At 23.5% G+C, this 20743-nt stretch overlaps 1 protein-coding gene across 5 annotated transcripts in view; it reads left to right on the plus strand.

Moving 5' to 3' along the window:
• Positions 1-20743, plus strand: part of LOC114125176 (5-hydroxytryptamine receptor 1-like) — a 203722-nt gene that overhangs the window by 91972 nt on the left and 91007 nt on the right. For 4 of the 5 annotated variants that reach the window (XM_050207070.1, XM_050207065.1, XM_050207077.1 and 1 more), the window contains one exon: positions 20064-20174. The exons of the other annotated variant lie outside the window; for it this stretch is intronic. The gene's annotated coding sequence lies outside the window, so the exon portion shown is untranslated. The remainder of the gene's footprint in view (positions 1-20063; positions 20175-20743) is intronic. 5 annotated transcript variants of the gene reach the window in all.

Genomic DNA, 20743 nt, shown 5'->3' on the forward strand with positions numbered 1-20743 from the left:
TTACTTGGTATGCATATTCAAGATGTGTTATAGGACTTTTTATACCTTAAAAGTCGAAACACTATTTTATATTTTAGGTGGTAGTTATGTTCAAATATTAATGTTTTTTTTTTTTTTTTTTTTTTTTTTTAATGTCTGCATTCCTTAGTTAATGATTAATGAATAAAGAACAGCTGTACAGTGTACAAATAATATTATTGCAAAATGAATAGTTTTCTGTCTATCTCAGTTATAGAAACTGAAAAAAAAAATAATGTTCGTTAAGTTTCGTTAAATTGACTACATTTACCCCCTTACCCTTACCCTTATTTAACATCGATTGGGATAAACGCTGAACATTCATTCTTGTCTCAGTTTACAGCTGTTGATATAGTCATTTTGTTCAACAAAAATGATCCTCAATTTTAAACCCTTTTAGCTCTGTATGAGCGCCTTTTAACCACACTTAGTTGTGCAGAGTATAATAATAACTAATAAGAGTTGTACGGTCGACCCGTTTTAGCATTCATGCTATTTTAAGTTTAGCTTGCAAGTCGGTCGACCTGCTAGATTTATACTAAAATACAGTCAAGTTTTTAATATCCTCTAAGTACCTACATATATATATATTTTTTAGTTAAGTCCAGCATTTTTCTGTAAAAAAATAAAATAAATACATCTTATACCCGACGATATTGAAATAATTATTACATTTTGAATATCAATATCAGATACTAAAATGCTTGTGCATATTATTTAGCCATTAAAACAAGATTAATATTGTTTTGTATTTAATTATTTGTTCATATTTGTTAACAATGCAATTTGTATATTTAAAAAATAATAAATTGCTTTAATAGGTTTAATTTTTATTCCAAATAAATACAGTAAATACTAAATACAGCAATGTACTGATTTATTCCAATATAAAAATGCATAGGGGATAAAATATTACATCTAATGTAGAGGAGGATTAAATACAATAGCCTATTTACATCGAAATGAACTACTGACATACATTTTAATATTATAGCGATGATTTAAGTATGAAAAATAATAATAATAATTTACATATTTGAATAAATTAATTTCGTTTATATTATTGGAAATTAAATGCAATTCGAAGAAATATTTCACAAAAATTCGTACTTGTTGTAGTGGTAACATTATTAACAATATTTGATCATTATTAAAAATTAAACATTATTTTTTTTAATTGTTACCTAATTTTATTAGATATTTGAAAATAATATTAAACTTCCTTTAAATTTTATAAATTATTATGTTAATTTATTATTTAACATTCTGAGAAATGTGCTTTTACAATCATGTTTTATTTGTATATATATATTTTATTTTTATATAATAGAGATTCTTAAGTTTTGAGAAACCAATAGATTTGAAACTGAGAGTATTGGTGAACAATAAAACTGTAAATAAGGTGTTGAAGACATAATAATGTAATGATAAAAAAGTAACATACCTATCCAATTATCTACATGACTACATGACTTTCATGTAACTGCATTTAATATGAATATGAAACAACTTCATATTTTAATTATAACTACATTTTATTAAATTAGTGTATGTGCAACTCTTGGAAAATCTCCATATTATAATATTCATAATAATAATATTATAAGTTTTAAAACGAATGTTTTCAGATTTTGTTGTTGTTTTTGTGAAGCTGTTAAATATCCTGGAAAGTTCTCTATTGTTTAAAAACTAAATGACATATTTTAAATGATGATAAATACTGTATGAACATAGCAATTAGCAGGTATATATGATACACTGGATGATTTTTTTTTTATCAAACAACACTTATTATTTCAAAATCTGTTAACGTTTATTACATCGTAGATAACTAAAATTAATAATTACCTTAGATTTTTATGTAATAATTACTAAATAATATATTATAAAGACAAAAACGGATCTAAAGATTTTTTTTTTATGAAATGGAATACATAAATAAATTTATTAATTCATATATTACCCAGAAAAAAATTAACCATTTGGCTGTGGATTCTGCAAATTGTGTATCAAACACTCAAAAAGGAACAGACTACTAGTTACACTTACTATACTTAAAGTGGTTAAAGTGGTTTTGCATAATTATCATCATCATATAGACGACGATATTATAAATATGCTAATTGAGGTGTTATATGATACATATCATATCAAATACAAAATATAACATAAATAAAATTTTATTTGTATGTTACTTTCATAACTTACTCACATAACACGTAATACCCGTACATGAAATGTAAAATTCTCTCTTTATACTGAAGAAAATAAATATCAAAATTCTTTTATATTAAAACTAATCTATGTATTTTTAAGAATCATTTTTGTATGGTATTATTATAATGTATATCCATGGTGTATCTAAAATATTCAACATTTGAAAAATACACACCTTTCACTGCTTTCCTTTGTGGCATTTCACAAATTATTTCTATTTTTTCATTACTTACCTGTTTCTAACCATAGTTATCTAAGCTAGATAAAATAAAGCTAGTCAAAAATTAATAATAAATTATAATAATAATTTCTATTCACATACATTATACCTAGCTATATATTAACCTGTATTATTTATCTATTTAAAATATTGTATGTGTCTGTTTATCCATTGAATTAATTAATAGGCTTAACACTGTAGGTACTGTGTATACACGTAAAACTATGTCAATTAAATTATTTAAATCATGTCCATCTCATTATATTTTTGAATAGTAAAATTATATTTTATATTATGGAGTATGATATTATCATGGTAAATACCATTATATTTTTATTGTTTACTTATCAGCTAAAATGACGTCCCAACGAGGACATTAAATGTGATTTGTTCCGTATTTTAGCATACTACAATGATATGTTTTTTTTTTACATTAGTCTCGCAGTTTCTATTTTCTTTTCTATTTTTCAGTTTTCTATTTTTTTTAATCTAAAGTTACTTAAATGTATATATTGTATGTATTTGGATTAATTAAATTTAACAGCTCAATGTTACGACTATAAGTGATTATTATTACTTTTACGATACATTTAATTATAATATTTGGATTGTAATAACTAAATACCTATTAACATGATTGATATCTCTTATAATCTACTTATTTTAAGATTTATTTACAATTTCGTTTGTATTATACTGAACTTATTATATATGAGAATAAGAAAAAAAACTAAATAATTGTCACAGTTTTTAGATTTATTTAACTCATAGATTTGTAGAGAAACCAACATATACTTGTTTGTAACGTGTGTTACAATTTCTGATGACAAAACATAAATACAATTTTCACTAAAACCATTGTATAAAAACAATCAGATTTTATTTTAACAATGTAATTCCATTCAACATAATAATATAATTTAACAAATAGATGCTGTCGGCTAATATATTATTTGAAAATTATTTTTTTTTTTTATACTTATCAAAATTATATTTTCCAATTTCTGTATAAATCGTAAAATGAAAAGGAATATAGGTATTGTTATTGCTTATTTATATCATATAAGAATTTTGATTTCTATTTATTAGTATTTCATAGTAGTAAAAAATATTTTTGTTTATATGTCGATGTTAAAGGAAATTAAAATCATATAAAACTGCACAATGCTAACATTGCTGAATTTCACATAAAAAAAAAAAAAAAAAAACTATAAATCAATAATTTAAAATATAAATTTCTTTTATCAACTATGTGATATTTTCTTATTAATGAAAAAAAACCATTAGATTTAAACTTGTCTTATTATTAAGATTTTTTTAAAACATTTATTTTATGCCGAAAACTAATTGCACTTCTACACGGGACATTTATAATAAATAATAAACTAAAATAAAATCATAGCAACTGATACAATCTATTATATTATATTCATTTAATTATTCAATTTGTGATATTTGGATGAACAATTTTGTTGAATGTTTATATTTTTTTCATGTAATTTGTTTGTAATTAAATTGTCTACACGTATGATCGTTATTCCCATGGCTAAAGATATATAAATATATTTAGCCATGGTTATTCCGACAGTCATACAATTTAATATTTTAGTCACTCAACTAAGAGATTTTAAGATTTGTAGTCTGGCACACGCACACCAAAGAAATTAAGATATGTTTTAATACAATGTTATCAATCCTGAAAATAGATTCGAATGTTTTGTTAAGTCTACTTTTGATAAATTTACCCATACTTATTATTTTTAGATTTTGAATAATTCGCCAGTTGAAATATTTTATTATTATTTTTTTAATTTTTACTTTTTTTATACATTTAATGTGACCTAAAGGGATAGAACAAAGAAATTACTGAAATCGATTTTAAGTAGAATTTATAAATGATTAATTCAAAACCGTTTTTTAGAAGTCTAGTACCTCCAATGGATTAACCGGTACGCGAGACTAAAAATATGTCTACATTTCTAAATTGCGTAGATGTTAGACAAATACGGAAAATCACCACCTCAAGTATTCCTAAGCTCCTCGTATACGACAAAATAAGGCCCTTTTATTATTATTATTATTATTATTATTTTTGTATTTTCCTGTCAAACAACCATCTACCTATTACTTACGTGTAGATTATGCATATAATAATTTATTATATATTACCCATATGTCGAATTTATTTGTTGGGCGAATGTTTATATATGGTATACATTATAGGTGTATATTTAATTGTCCAAATTCGTAACGTGTGCATAAAATATTATAGTTTTGTCAAATGCGTTTTTATCCATGTATACGAAACTGTTAATTATTCAACGTATACCTTTTTTGTTAACCAAATATCTACAAAACTGTTTTAACATCTATGAGTATAAAATATGATAATATCAATATAAAATAACTGTCAAATTTTCCAGATGCACGTACACCCCGTATTATATTGGCAGTATAATCGTATTGTATTTTACACGTACAATGTACATGGGCTGGCAGCTACCCTTAAGCTACGAGTCCGGGGATAAGCGAAATAACATAAGCTCCACCAAGGCGTAGCGATTTTTACCACTAGCACGAGGGGGTTATTTTTCCCACTCGAGTCGACCGTTCCACATTCATGGCGCCACAGCGCCGTGTTAATTGGCCGCCGCGCCATCTGCGTTTCGCCTTAGTAAGCACTTGTGCAGCTGAAACACCGTTGGCATACCTATAACTTCACAACTTTGTCTTATTTTCATTTCAGTTTTTTTTTCGCCTAACGAATTTCGTTAAACGACCATTAAACTGTAACAATATTTACCATTATTGTGCTATAGAAAACTAACCACTTAAGTAACGCAATACCTATATTTACTCGCGTTTGTTCAGTATTTCTAGGCATCCATTATCCTGGAACTAGTTAAAATGTGTCTATACGTTTAAATAATGAAAATGGTTTAAAATAAATTATGAAAGTTGAATAATAAAATAATATTGTAAAATAAATGAAATGATTATGAATACGATGTTATAGTATTATACATGGTGTAAAGTGTTGTTAAGTTATTTTGTTGTTTTATTTTGAGTATGATGAGTAGGTATTACAGAAAAAAAGTATCATAAACACATCCAAACTGTACAATTTAACTCCGTCAAGTTTTTTTTACTGTATCGTTACAGTAAGAATAGCTTTAACAGTTATGAGCATTTCAAAATTATAAATTTCAAAAAAATGCTTAAATCTTGCATTAAAATTAAAATACATATATATGTATGAAAAAAAAAACTTTTGAGTTGCCTTTGATAATATATTAATTTTACCTTAACATTTAATAAAATATCAATTCACACTAATACTAAAAAGGACAGTCTAAAATGGAGTCTTCTGAACATGAAATTTACAATGCCATGCGTTGGTAAAATGGAGACAACACATATGGGTACATCTTCTTAAAAGTTGGTATATCGTAGATAATTTATTATATATTTGAAAATATTAAATAAAAATAGACCACTGAGAGATAATATCTTAAGTGATTAATAAATTTAAAACGGAGGAAAGAAAGAAATTAGTTGACTGAATTTAAATTGTATATGAACTGCAATAAAAAAAAAAATAATAGGAATTTAATCTGAAGGTGAATTTTAGTTTTTTCTTGCTACTGTAAATGATTCCTTTTTGGTTTGAGCATATATTTGAAATTATTCAATTTTTATTTCCCATTATAAAGACACTTTTCATCTGTGAAATTAAGGATTAATATCGCAGATCTACTTTATACTTCATAATATAAATACATTAATATTATTAAGTTATAATATTATATTATTAAATGTTATAATTTTAATAAAAAAACATTTATTTAAATGGATCCCTAACTTTTTCTTATTGCACGGCACACTTAAATAATTCTTGAAAATGTATGGTACATTGAAAAGTTTTATCATTTAATTTATACAAATATAGGATACTTCTGTTGTTGTTGTAAAAGTTATGATTTAAAATTATTTAATTTATGCCAGATTCCTTACTTATTTTGCACATTTTACATTCATTTTATAATTGTCGTATTATTTTTATTTGTTCAAATATTTAATGTAAATTTATTTACATAATAAAATTTATGATATCAGTTACAATTTATACGTAATACTGATAATGTTTATGTCACAACTAAATATTTAGTTTATAAATATTTAATATAATTTTTTGGAAAACCTATAACCTATAATATGAAATATATCAATTAAAATATGTTGAATAAACGTAGAAACTTGATATTTTTACAAATAATTTATATTATAATTGTTTTAATATTTTAAATTTATTTTAACTATTTATAGACAATTAAAATTTCTTATCTTTTTTTTTATACATACATTTATGCGATGTTATTAATAAGTTGTTCATTAATCAGTTATAAAATATTGTAAATGAATAGATACAATATTAATTATAAACATTTAAATAAAAATGTCCACAAAATTTGTAAGATATAGAATATTTTATTGTTAGAAATTAATAAAAAACTGTATTCTTATATCTAATGATTTTTCATTAGTTTTTTTTATATGTAATAAAAATAAAAAGTTTACCGGAAAGTAACGTTAATTAGTTATAATCATTTGAAGTTCAAATTTTTTCTTCATTAATTGTTTTATAACCAATTATACATTATTAAAATAGCATTAAATATAGTTATTTCTACTGAGTATGTGTAAGCAACGAAAATTTCTGCTATACGCAAATAGTTTCTAACATTTTGGATATTTATGGTGCAAAACATTTATCATAAGTCCCAACCAATGAATCGAAACTATTGTGTTGGACGTTATCTAGCTGAGTTGGGTATAGTCATGATAACATTGTTTCAAAAATCGTACCTACATACTTTAACTTAAAGTTCTCATAAGTAAATTCATTGTACGGATATAATAATATTATTTCTATATCAGTTATACTATAACAGAAGTACTTGTTGAATATGAGTTACTATAACTTTATTAGGCTAAGAAATAATATAAATGTTGTAACTGACCAGAGCTCATGAGATGCAAGATATATATAATGCAATAAAAAATATTTTTATCTTCATTTTAAGTATTAATATCATTAAAATTGGATTATACGAAATAAGGGATTATATAGGGATATAGGGAGATTTTTTTTTACAAGAATTACACACATTTGATGATAATTAAGTTTAAAAATTAATTATGATGTACAATCGATATTAATCAAAGTATTTTGAATTATTTTGATATAATATCTAAAGGTATTTTTTATAAAATTATATTAATAATCATGAACACTAAAGGTTATATTTTTATTTTTAAAAAAAGCATCGAGATAACATATCAAACAAAATGACAAAAGTTCAAAGACTAGAAGACTAAACATTTAAGTATCACATGTTTAATTGGTACAATGGCAATTTATGAACATTTTTATCATTATATAGTATAAGCACACGTCTTGATTCTAAACGATGCAACTCTATATAGATATTGTATTTATTTTATATATTACTTATATATTATTAGGTATTTTAAAAATTATAATAAAACCAGAGGATAATATATATTCTTACAGTAGCACTTTAAGGATTTTTAAATAGTGTTAATTTTTTTTCATTACATTAGAAATATTTTATTACTAATGGGTCTTTGATACTAAAAACAGTAAAAACTTGAGTGAAAAGTAAGTAATGCTCCTACATCATTAATTAATTATACCCAAGACGACATGCCCAATTCAACTACAAAGTTCAGTATCTAAAAAAAAAGAACGTTTACCCTGTTCATTTATCACTCGAAACATTGATGAAAAAAAAATCGAGACAAAACCGTTTTCTTTATATCCGTATAAGATATTAAAAAAATAATAATAATAAAAATAATAAAACATTTTAATAATAAATTATTAAATAATATTGCACCTAATCTTATCTATAAACTTAAATTTAAAATTAATTAATATATTTTCAAATACACATAAACATTCATTTTTAAATAAATAACTGCTGACGATTATCTGTACCTATCGTTTTTATTTTTTAAATGAATACAGTAAGCTTCATTTATTAAAACATAATAATGTATAGTATCCTGATATTGTAATATAAAATATTTGCTATAAATTCATTAATTACATAAACTAATCGGGAAGCATCATGGCAGTGAAATTAAACTTTCTACAAAATTTACATTAAGAACACCACTGAAATTAAAATTACTATAAATATTAAAATTAACAATGTAATGTCATATAAGAAATAAGTGTTTATGAATGAAATAATAACATAGTTTATTCAGATGTATATCAAATTTTATAATACGTAATAATATATTTTATTTTCTGTCACATATTTCACAATCGTTTACCTATCTGATTATTATATTGATTAAAATTAAACTTTATTGCATCATTCTTATAGTTATATTAAATTCCTCGGAAAAAATGTATCAAATTATATTCTTATTTATTGTTTGTTCTTTTAGGTAGATTTAAAAAAATATGTTAACCAACCATGATAATATACACAATTTACTATGTCTTGTAAAAGGAGTTATAAAACAGTAATACATTATATTTTTACATGGTTTAATATTTCAAGTAAACTGTGAAATATAAATTTTTGTAATTAAATTCATCGAATATATTATTTAATTTGAATATATTGTTAATCGATAAAAAAACTAGTCCTAAAAAAAAATCGTAGATAATAGGTTTTTAAGTTATAACGTGTTTAATGCTGTCTTAAGTTTTAGTCCTAGTTATTTCAGTTGGTCTAAGCTTTTTTTTTTTGAATTGTTCAACTGGTTAAGTCGTTTACATCAAAATTAGACAAATAAAACAATGGACTCTATCAAATAACGAAATCACTTGAAAAAAAATATACGACATAAAAGATCGTCTTATTTATTGTAAGATCAACTTTTCCAATCACTTTTTATTCAGAATCTTAAAATTAAAATCTGTACATGCTAAAAATGGATCAATTTAGTTTTTATAACAATTAGTTAAATAGTAAATTTAATTGAAAAATATTTATTAACAAATGTATTAATTTTACTGAAATTATAATTCTTTGGGAATCTATTGATTTTATATCGTTCTCTTTTTTTTATTATTTTTATGTATAACCTTCTTGGAAATGACTAAACTATGTGTTTTTTATTTTATGAATGTGTATAATTATCAACAAAAGGCTTTTATTCAAGTAGGCGTGTAAGTATGTCATTTATGCAATTTTGAAAATAGAATGTATAATTTGTAATTTAATATAATAATTTATAAAAGTATTTATTAATAACACGTATTTATATGAAAATTTAAATTTAAAAATAATTCTTATACTAATAATAACTAATAGTATTATGTGCATAAAATGATGGCCGTGCATGCTCACCATTATTTTTTATTTTATAATAAATTAATTTGAAATCTGATTTCAAATTTAAAATTCTTGCAGTTTTGATGATTAAGGGAACATCGTACTAGCATGTGTTGTCTCCGTCTTACATAGGTACGACATAGCAAGTTTTCATTCACCATTTTCAAAAGTATTCTGTTAGTTTTGATATTAGAGTGAATTGAGCTATTATATAATTTAAGATGAAGTTATTATCTAGGACCCCACATATATTTTTATTGATATTATTATTTTTAAGTAAGTTATGATCATTTTAAAATTTACAGTTTCAAAAAAGTTATAACTTACTTAAAAAAAATAATATCAATAAAAACTTACGTAGAGCCCATAATAGAGCACCTTACCTTTAAATTATATAATAGGTCAATTTACTTTAATATCAAAACTAACAGCATACTTTTGAAACTTTTAAAAATTTGCTGTCATACGTGTGTAAGACGGAGAAAACATGTGCGGGTACGACGTCCTCTTAAGATTCCTCTAGAACTATTAATTTCTGTTTTTTTTTTTTTTTTTAAATGAAAAATCTCTTTTTTATTTTAAATTTATAAATATATTAATTATAATGTTAAATTATTAAAATCTATGGTAACAGCAATTAAAAATAGTTTTGTAAAATTTTAAAGTACATGTAATATTGCACCTAGTATTTATTATATTTGAGCTGCAGAAAATTTAAGCCATAGTTCCTATATTTTTCTTATATTACCTTTAATACGAATGTTAAATAACTCAAAAATGTCCAAAAATGTTTAATTAAGTAATAGTAGGAAATGGGCATTTTCGTTTGAAAATAAAAAATTGTATCTCCATAAGGTACTATTTAAGGAAAATATGAACTTTAAAGTAGGTATGTATATTAAAAATTTCAAAAAAATCAGATTTTAAATAACTGCATCATTGAAGAAAATAACAGGAATAAATATTATGCTCGTTGAATCATACTCTATATAGCTTCTATGATATCGTTAGTTAAAAATTAAACGTATAATGTTTATTAAATATAACATACTTAAACTTCTTTATCAAATACATAGCTATTTATAATTACTATATTTTTATATGCCTGACTGCCTGAGGAATAAATATATTTATTATAACAGAAAGTTTTTTTTTTTTTTGATGGTTTCTGATTAAAAAAAAATACAAGTACCTATATGAAAATAAGATTATTTAAACATTTTTAACAACAATTAGTTATTTACGAAATTGATTTTTTGTTCATAGTGATTTAAAAATTAATAACCGTGTATAATTTTTACGATTTATGTTAGCATTTAAAACGTCGTTCTCAAAATATTTTTACCCTTCTTTACAAATTCAAATTGGCCATTTGTAGATATTTGAATTTTTGTAGATTTTTCTTAAGTAAAATCCTTGACAATTTAATACAAGGCTATTCATAAGTTATTCATACAGTGATTAAACAATATCGAAAACACAGTAGTGTGTATAGTTTTAAGCGTTTGATTTTTTAACGTATCAAAATACGTTGAAATTTTGAAAAAATGCTAGATATTCTGTAGTTAAAAATTCAAAAAACTTTAATTTTAATAGTTTAGTTTTGGCAATTTAATACGTCAAATGACTATTAATATAAACTTGTATAATTGTATGGAAATTTTATTTCACAAAAATTTAAGTATCAAAATTTAATGAAATTTAATATTTAAATATAAATTAACGATCTTTCTTTTATCAATAAAATTTAGATACTTAGTTTTCAAAATTTCAAAATTATTGATTATAGGGGCTTTTCACTATTTAACGATAACGTGTATTATTATTGCTATCATCTAAGTGTATTGTACAATGAAGTTTTCAAAGACTAATTTTAAGCTAAATATTAGAACTTTATTGAACGGACCTATTTCCACGGTTATTTTAACCTATAAGTTATTAATAGTATTACAGTATCATTATATTATAAAACTTATTATATAATTTTAAATAATGTAAATGATATATTTTTATATATTTATATAAATAATAATAAAAAGCATAATTATATTTTTATTTCAATATTTTTGATTGTTTCAGCAAAATAAGCTGTTCGATTTACTGTATTATTAATAGAAAAGTAAATTACTAATTATGATATAAATTATAACATATTTTTATAAACAGAGACTGGCACGCCGTCTTTACTGTATTTTCCATATTATGCAATGATCATTTAATCGAAATCAAACACATCTGGGATAACAAATTAATAAATGACAAGGTACAGTTGAAACCTAGATACCAATATTCAGAAAAAGGACATGCCTGTTTTGAACAAACATTTATTATTAATATGAATACACTTAAATAGTACAATTTCACTATAAATTCTATATAAGGTTTGAAAATCTGTGTTACGATTTACATCATTTGAATAGAAATATTAAATCAAGTAGTTCTAATTAATTAATTACGTGCATAATTTTATTACTACTAATAAAGCAGTGATAATACTTAATAAATGTATGTGTTTATTTGTATTATAGTTATATTTGGACACGTGGAAACCGAGCTTAGAATTATAGTCTATATAGAATCTAATTTTAATAGGATGAATACCAGTATTTACACTTTATTAAATTATCAACTCAGTGACTTCTACATTCAACAGATAGCTAATCAGGTTACTGTGAATATATGCGTGAATTCGTCCTCGCAGAGGTGTTCAAGCTTAAATGATTAATTTACAAAATCCCCTAGTTAATACCATGTGGTTTTGTGATGGCTAGGGATGAATATTTTGTATTATAACGAGTTACTTTAATTTGTTATTAGATAAGTCTTATAGGAGTCTGACTCACGTGTTGGTATCTTTCATCACCATTTATGTGGATAATGGAGGTACTTCTTGAATTAATGTTATAACTTGTTACATTTAAATATTATATTTTTCAGTTTATAAAATGTATATCTTTATAAATATAGTATTGTTATTATCTATACAATTTCATTGAATTTACTGATGAGTTATTAACATAAACATTTTATATCATTTATTATTTAGATTACATTAAATATAATGATATAATATGTCAATATAATGCTATAGACAGAATTTTATTAAGGAGTGACAATGAATTTGAAAAAAAAAACATAATTGAAAATGAAATATTTCATATAAAATTAAGCACTATTATTTTATGAAGCGAAGAGATAAAACCCTTTTAACTACATTGTTCCTCCCCAAACGCATTATGAAACTGTTACCTAATCAGATACTAAAATATATATCACCTCTAAAAAAATCCTTTTTATTTTTTAAACATCATATTATATGTTTTCAACTAGAACATAATAGTTTGTCAGTTTGTAAAATTAATTTAATTGATTTAAATGGCCATTTACATTTGGATATAGCAATAATAATAGATTGATGAAAATAGAATTATACCTACTATTGTCAGACACGGAACTATAGAAATTAACTAACTAATTTTCACCGCATAGTAAAATTGCTGCGAATTTTAAATTAAATTATTAAAGCAAACCACTAAGTGACTATAGACATTTGATCCAAGTTGAAGAGGCGAGAGAAGTATTTCGTGTTAAAATCAAACATCCTTCATCTCGCGAGCAATAAGAACTCGAGATGTTGAAACATTCGTGTTTCAATCATTGTAAACACGAGGCCTTATAGTTAATTAATTTATTATTAGTTTACGGTACCTGTGACATAAAATGCACTTAATTGAAATTTGATATTGTTATTTCAATAATTCCAACCGCTATAATCCGTAGCATTGTTGCGTTGTGCTATGACGTTGTCGGGCGTATTAGCAGTGTTTCCGTCCACCTAAAGCCCACAACAATATAAGTACTCGTTCGATATTAAAATTTAAAATACAAAATCTCATGGGAAATGAACGTTATAATTATTACGGTATTTTCCTTAACGTTTTCTGTTATAATAATATCCGCTTGACGTTATTCTGATTATTGCGTCTTATTAAAACACCAATTCTGATTAGATTTCTAACAATAGTTAATATATTGTTACTGTTTCTTTTATCTTTCATTTACAATGAGAAATCTATACGTCGACAGGACGCTTTCAATATTATTTTGATAACTTTTTTATTGTCATTTATTTTATTGTTTTTGAAATTTTACTGAATTCCGTAAAACAATTTTTATGTTAAAATCTAAAAACGTATCCAACCAAATGTTTATACGAATGCGTGTCTAGAATATTTGGTGATTGAAACAATAATACAACAGATCTTTCGTAAATTACATTATATATATGCATAAACGTATATACATATAATGTTAAAAAAAAATCCGCAAACATTTTGCATGTATATATTATATTTTATCAAACTTAGTTTTGGCAACAACGGTAATTTGCATTGTATTATTGTATAAATAAATGTGTGATTGAGTAGTTAAATATTTATAATGGTTAATGATGGCAGTGTTATTTATTTATTTTTATGTATATAGATTTATTGATTGAATTTTTTTAAGTGTTTGTTTAGTGTATAACATTATTATTATTAATGCTATTGTTGTTCTGGCCATAAATTATATATATATTTTTTTATCATCATAGATAATATACATTTTATCGTCACCGGTTCGTGAGTGTGGGGGGCATTGCGGTATTATTTTATGCGAATATAATGACGCAAAGCCAAACGTCTATAGTTCCAAAATGAAATCTCGCAAAATTAATAATCAAAAGATATACCAATAACCGTATTCCCAAAACAGAAATATTGTCTATGACGGTGTTACTGCCATTGTGGCACGAGCCCTGTGGATACCGTCTGCAGAAAGTGGGGAGGTCGCCATTGGACGTTATAATGTTTGGAATTCAATTTGGTAGCCAAACAAAAGCTATACCATCCGATTTGCGCCACAATCACAGGGAAAATCGACCACCAAAGGGGTTTCTCATAGTAATTAAAATCACCCCGAGCGGCGTTCACCGTCCGGCTTTATCGCACCGAAGCAACGTCCGCGACGATATATTACAATCGTTACTTATAATAATTCGTTTCAATTCTATTAAATTTCATTATCCGCATTGATCTTAACATTCTTAACTCAGATGATACTATAATTATTTTCATAACAATATATAGCAAAAAGCTATTTGACGTACTTAAACATCTACGAATGCTCTATGAATTCAATGGGCTATACACATACTCACATTATATGAGCCACAATAATAAAATTGACTAATACTATTATTAAATTTATAATTATACAGGAACAGAAAGTTAAGTTTCATTATGTTTAAAACTTAAATACTTTTTTTATATCAAAAACTTAATTTTTTAATCTAACGGATATTGGATCTGAAAAAATACATATTTTCGAAATATAGTAATTATTAGACTATATTAATATAAACTTCTATTGTCACTGTACAGTCATAATTTATACCATTAAAATTAGATTGGTGTGCTAAGATAATTGATATGTTATACCTATAGTAACGCAAATAATTATTGAGTTTCGTAAATACTGTATGTCTATTTTATTACACCGAGAGCCTCCTCATAATTTAATAACAAACTATATGCGATTTGCTTTCTATAAACATTTTATATAAATTGTGAAAAGTTTTTTAGGGTCGACTGATTTATTTTGTACCAGTTGCAGTGTCATAAAATATTAAGGTTTTGTACGATTACACGATTACATATTTTCTTCGAGGTTTTTCGCATTTCAAAGGTAATGCATTTTTTATGACCGTCTTACTACGTGAACACACATGCCTGTCAAATGAACTGCGGATATTGCATTTTATATTATTCCACATTTCTTCTTTTCTTTATAATATGGTATAAAATAAGAGGCTCTGTTAAATTAAAAAAATACAATTAAAACAAATTTTATGTTTTGTAACTCTTTTATAATAAATTCATATCTCTTTTATAATTAGAAAAACGTATACATTTTATTGTCATTTTTTTATTTGAAATGTTTACACACGTGTTATTAAATGCGAATTTCCTATAAATTATGTATATTTATTTTAACTGTGATAAATATTTATAATGTATACACAAAACTAATCATTTGTAGTTTTAAAGTAATAATATATATTTTTAATTGATATCAATTAAAAAAAAAAAAAAAAAAATCTGTGTTGTATTGTTTTGCAATAGAAATAATATTGATAAGAAAGTATCTATACTTACCTACATAATAAAATTAAACAGAACTAATAAACTAGTAAACAATTATTTTTTATTGGTATTTTGGTCTTTAAATAAGTATTTTAAAGTCTAATTGAGGTGTTATTTTTAATTTTTAATTAGTAATGCAATTTATATCTATTTAATATGCATTGAGGTAATTTAAAAAAATAAATAAAATATTCGAAATATATTTGTTCTGAAAACAATCTTAACCTATGTGAAATCTTATAAAATATTTGTATTTATGAAAATATTTTATTCTTGTTAAAAATAATTTTATTAATGGAAAGTTTATTGTTTAACAAATTAAAACCTTAGGTTTTAACATAACATATATAATTTGATTTTTACTGGTACTTCGGTTACCGTTTATCTCTTGGGACTTGGTTGATTCAGATAGAACATGTTTATTTAATCATTTAAGAATGTTACTTAACAAAAAATCTTTACTTGATGTTTATAACCTGCAGTATTTATCATTATTTTATGATCTTTGATTTTTACAGTCATATTTAATTTATTATACGTTTATAAGTTTACGAAATAGATATTTTAGTACCTAAGTGCTTAGTATTTGAATATTGAATTGATGGAAAATTAAACTGTTTTGAGTTGAATTTTTTTAGGAATTAACTAAAATAAAAGTGTTAAATAACTATTTACAAATCTTATACATTTTTCTAAATATTTAATAGAAAACATATAATGCATGAAAATATAAAAATGTTAAATACTTATGAAACCTCACTAGTGATAGTAAAACTATTCCATTACATACTACAAATACCTGTTTCATTATCTGTGATGTATGTTGAATTTACTAAATTATTCTTTGGAAACATAAAATAATGATAGAAATACTAATACATTAGTGTAATACACTAATATGACAGTATTGATACAAAACTTTAAAAAACAAAACAATTTAAATAAATAACGAATGATATAAGAAATATTGTTATCAATTATTCTAACATGTAGGTATGACAGTTTTATTACCGGTGTATTTATGTAATATAATATGTATATACTAAAGTTATCAATTGTTTTTGCTTAGTATATTTTATTATTAATGGAATAATAATCAGTCACATTTTTATTTTAGAACTAATTCATTTACATAAAAATCTATATAAATAAATATATTATATTATATTGGACATTTGATTTTTATAAACTTTTAAAATGTTCTGAATGTGACTAATATTTAAAAACTCCAGTCGATTTCATTTTTAAAATAGACATGGTTTATTCAAATTTTGAATATTTTAAAGTTGAATGGAATTTTTTTTAAATAAAGCCATGATATCTTTTCGTAAATGCTCTTAATACAATTTAGAAGAATTACATTTAGTAATAACTTTGACTTGTGTACGTCAAAATGTTCACTAAACCAATAATCAAATAGCAATCTACAAACTACATATTATTTCATTAAATAATGTGCACTTCGAATACCATCGCATTTATTCAATAATATCAATCATATTTTCATACATTATATCATACTGTCAGTATGTTATGGGCTTATGGTATACCAAAATAACATTTTGTATCAATTGTACTATTGAATTACTATTGAATCAGGTTGTAGGGGGGTACTATAGCTTGTTCTTATTGTACGTTTAATAAATTGCATTTGACAGTATAATTATTATTATTAATTCTTTTTACTATTAATTATTTATATTATGATATCAAGAAAATAAATACGTTTTTTGAAAACTTGATGTTCTTGAGCTCTTAAAGATATTCAAAAGAGAAATTCTAAGAGTATATTTATAAATAGGAAATTATATTTAAGACAACGTACCTTTTTATTTTATTCAATTAAAATAGTGCTCCTATAATTTTATAATTATCAAAACATCAGTACGAAAAATGTATACATATTTATATATATATAATTTATAAGAAATCGATAAAGCTTAATGGATAAATTACTTTTTTCAAAAACGTATTAATCATTTGTCATTTAATTAGTTCCAAATTTAAAAGTAATAGATTATCACAATTTTTTATTCAACATTTTAAGTACTTAACGTGCTATTAATATAAATCAATGTAAAGGTATGGAATATTGAGAATGCCAGATAATTAGATCATAAATGGACTAGAAAAAAAATATAAAGCAGTTTAAGATAAGAGTTAAACTTGAAGTTCATAAATACACGCTTCATAAATTCTAGAATTTTTAAGGCTTTACAATTTATATTATCGATATGTTTGCAGAATTTCAACTGTGAATCTAATGATTTATTAAGATCCTTAATTATATTACATGTGATAAAATGTACACCAATGGTAAGTAAATTGTATAATATTGAATACAATTTCCGAAATAATTTTACTTCATATGCTAAAATTAGCAGCTGATATAAGTGAGTTACTTTATTGAGGTTGTTAATGAACAAAGCGAGGATAAGAGGGAAAATACGTCTACCACAGGGCATACCAGACTAAATATCTACAATTTCAGATTTCAAGTCATTCGCTCTGATGAATTGTTTCCTATCAACGAGATAAAATGAAAACAAAGTAATCAGAGAATCGCCAAAATCAGACTTTCAAAGGATCTTTATTAAAGCGACATAACTAATACGGATAAAGGCTTTAGTAAAATCAGAATAAATTACGCTTACTTAAGGATGATTACATAAAGATTTTAAAATATTAGGCTAAAACTTTGTATATCATAATAATTAATAATACTTAGTTTTTTATTTAGCTACTATTATGGTATTTAGTTTTAACATTTGCTCTGAAAAGAGCACAATGACATCTTTATTATTCAAAAAAAGATAAGCTTTAAACATATTATATTCCACAATATTACTTACTAGAGATAGTTCATTGTGTGTATAAAAATTTGTTTAACACGTATATGACTTATCTTAAGATAAGTCAACATACTCTAAGTACGACTGACCTAATGACAGAGATCGATTTTTTTTTACACTTTGCCTGTGATTTTATCAACGAAATTACATTTTGGGTAAAATGGTAATATTTCTAAGTTATCTATCGAATAGTTATAGATATAATTGATAGTGCTTTTTCCAGACTGTTCGCATAGATAACGTATACTTAAATTATTTATCATGTCGTAGTTGAATACGTTTTAGTATAAGATATTAAAGTTTTATCGGAGATATATTATTATCGTAATGCGTATTAGATGTATTAAAAAATATTCTCTAAAATGGTATTGATACAATTCCTTTTGTTCAAACAATAACGCGCGTACAATAATAATTATACCACATATATATATATATAGTATACTAAGTAGATAATAGCTTTTTTTTTATGAATTTTTACAGTATTTGATTATTTATATTTTTAGTTTAGGTTTCTTAACTATAAATGAATAATGTATGTGTAGAATGTACATATAAAATCATAATAACTTCTACAGAAATCTATTTTGAAGAATATAATTAAATACGCTTAAAACATTTCAATAATATGTAAAAATAATTAGAATATTCCTTATTATTTATAATACAAAGTTTAGTAATTTATAACTACGTTTTTAATATTTATCAATGAATATGTTGCTTTTATTTTTCTTATACTATATAATATTTACAATGTTTAAATACTTAAATATATTATGATAAAAATATTATTGATTTATAATCATATAATATGTATATTAGAAAGAGAAAAATTTATGATTTTAAAATCATCCCGCATAATATTGTAAACATTGATTAATATTAAAAATTAAGAAGAATTAGATAATTTACAAGAAACTAATACTTTATTATAAATCACGGATATTATTTTATTCTCAAAAAATAAAGAACTGAATTAAAAGCTGCATTTATTTACTTAGCTGGCTTTAAAATACATATTATTGATATTTGTTATATTTGAGAAAATAATAGTTTTATTTACTGTGCAATGTGCATAGATAAAAAATATCAAAATAAGCAACATTTTATGATTAATAAAAAGAAAAAGCTTGAACATAATTGTATAACTGTAATTTTAAAGTTGTTATTTACTTTCGTTGTTATTTTTCAGGAAATTTCTGTCGACTCAATTAGTGCCTAAACAAAGATCATTGTTGAATAATTATCCAAGTGCAGTTAGCATTCAAAGCCGCTCATTATGTAGATATTTAACCCTCGTTAGGTAAGTGTAAAACATTTGTTTTATGTAGGAACTTATATTTTGATTGGATATATTTGAAATATTTTTTTTAAACGATTGATAAGACGTGATCTATTGTTAATGTGAAGTTAACCTGTATAAAATAATATAAATTAAGCTATAATGCATTTTGAGATTTAGATTGGATTGTTGGAAAACATTTTTGAAATTATTGTATGTTTTCTTTATATTATGAATGTGTTTATTATGTTTATTTTTATTTTTTATTTGAATTAAAATAAAGTGAAAATTCGTTTTTGTTATAACAAGATCTTAAAATAACATAAATATAATCTAAACATGTTGTCATCGTTTTAAGTACTTATAATCTAATTATACGCAATATGTGGATTGTATACGTAGGTAGGTTGCAACATCATCTGAACACTTTCATAATTTTACATAACTACTCCAATCGAAAATATATATTTATACATAATTTACCTGCATAATCATTACTGAAAGTTTAGGACTGATATTATTCTATAGTATTACTTATTTGTATAATTCAATCACTAAATGAAATTTCAAAGTAAAGAATAAAGAACATT

The sequence above is a fragment of the Aphis gossypii genome, chromosome 1 (genome assembly GCF_020184175.1).
Source record: "Aphis gossypii isolate Hap1 chromosome 1, ASM2018417v2, whole genome shotgun sequence".
NCBI lineage: Eukaryota > Metazoa > Arthropoda > Insecta > Hemiptera > Aphididae > Aphis > Aphis gossypii.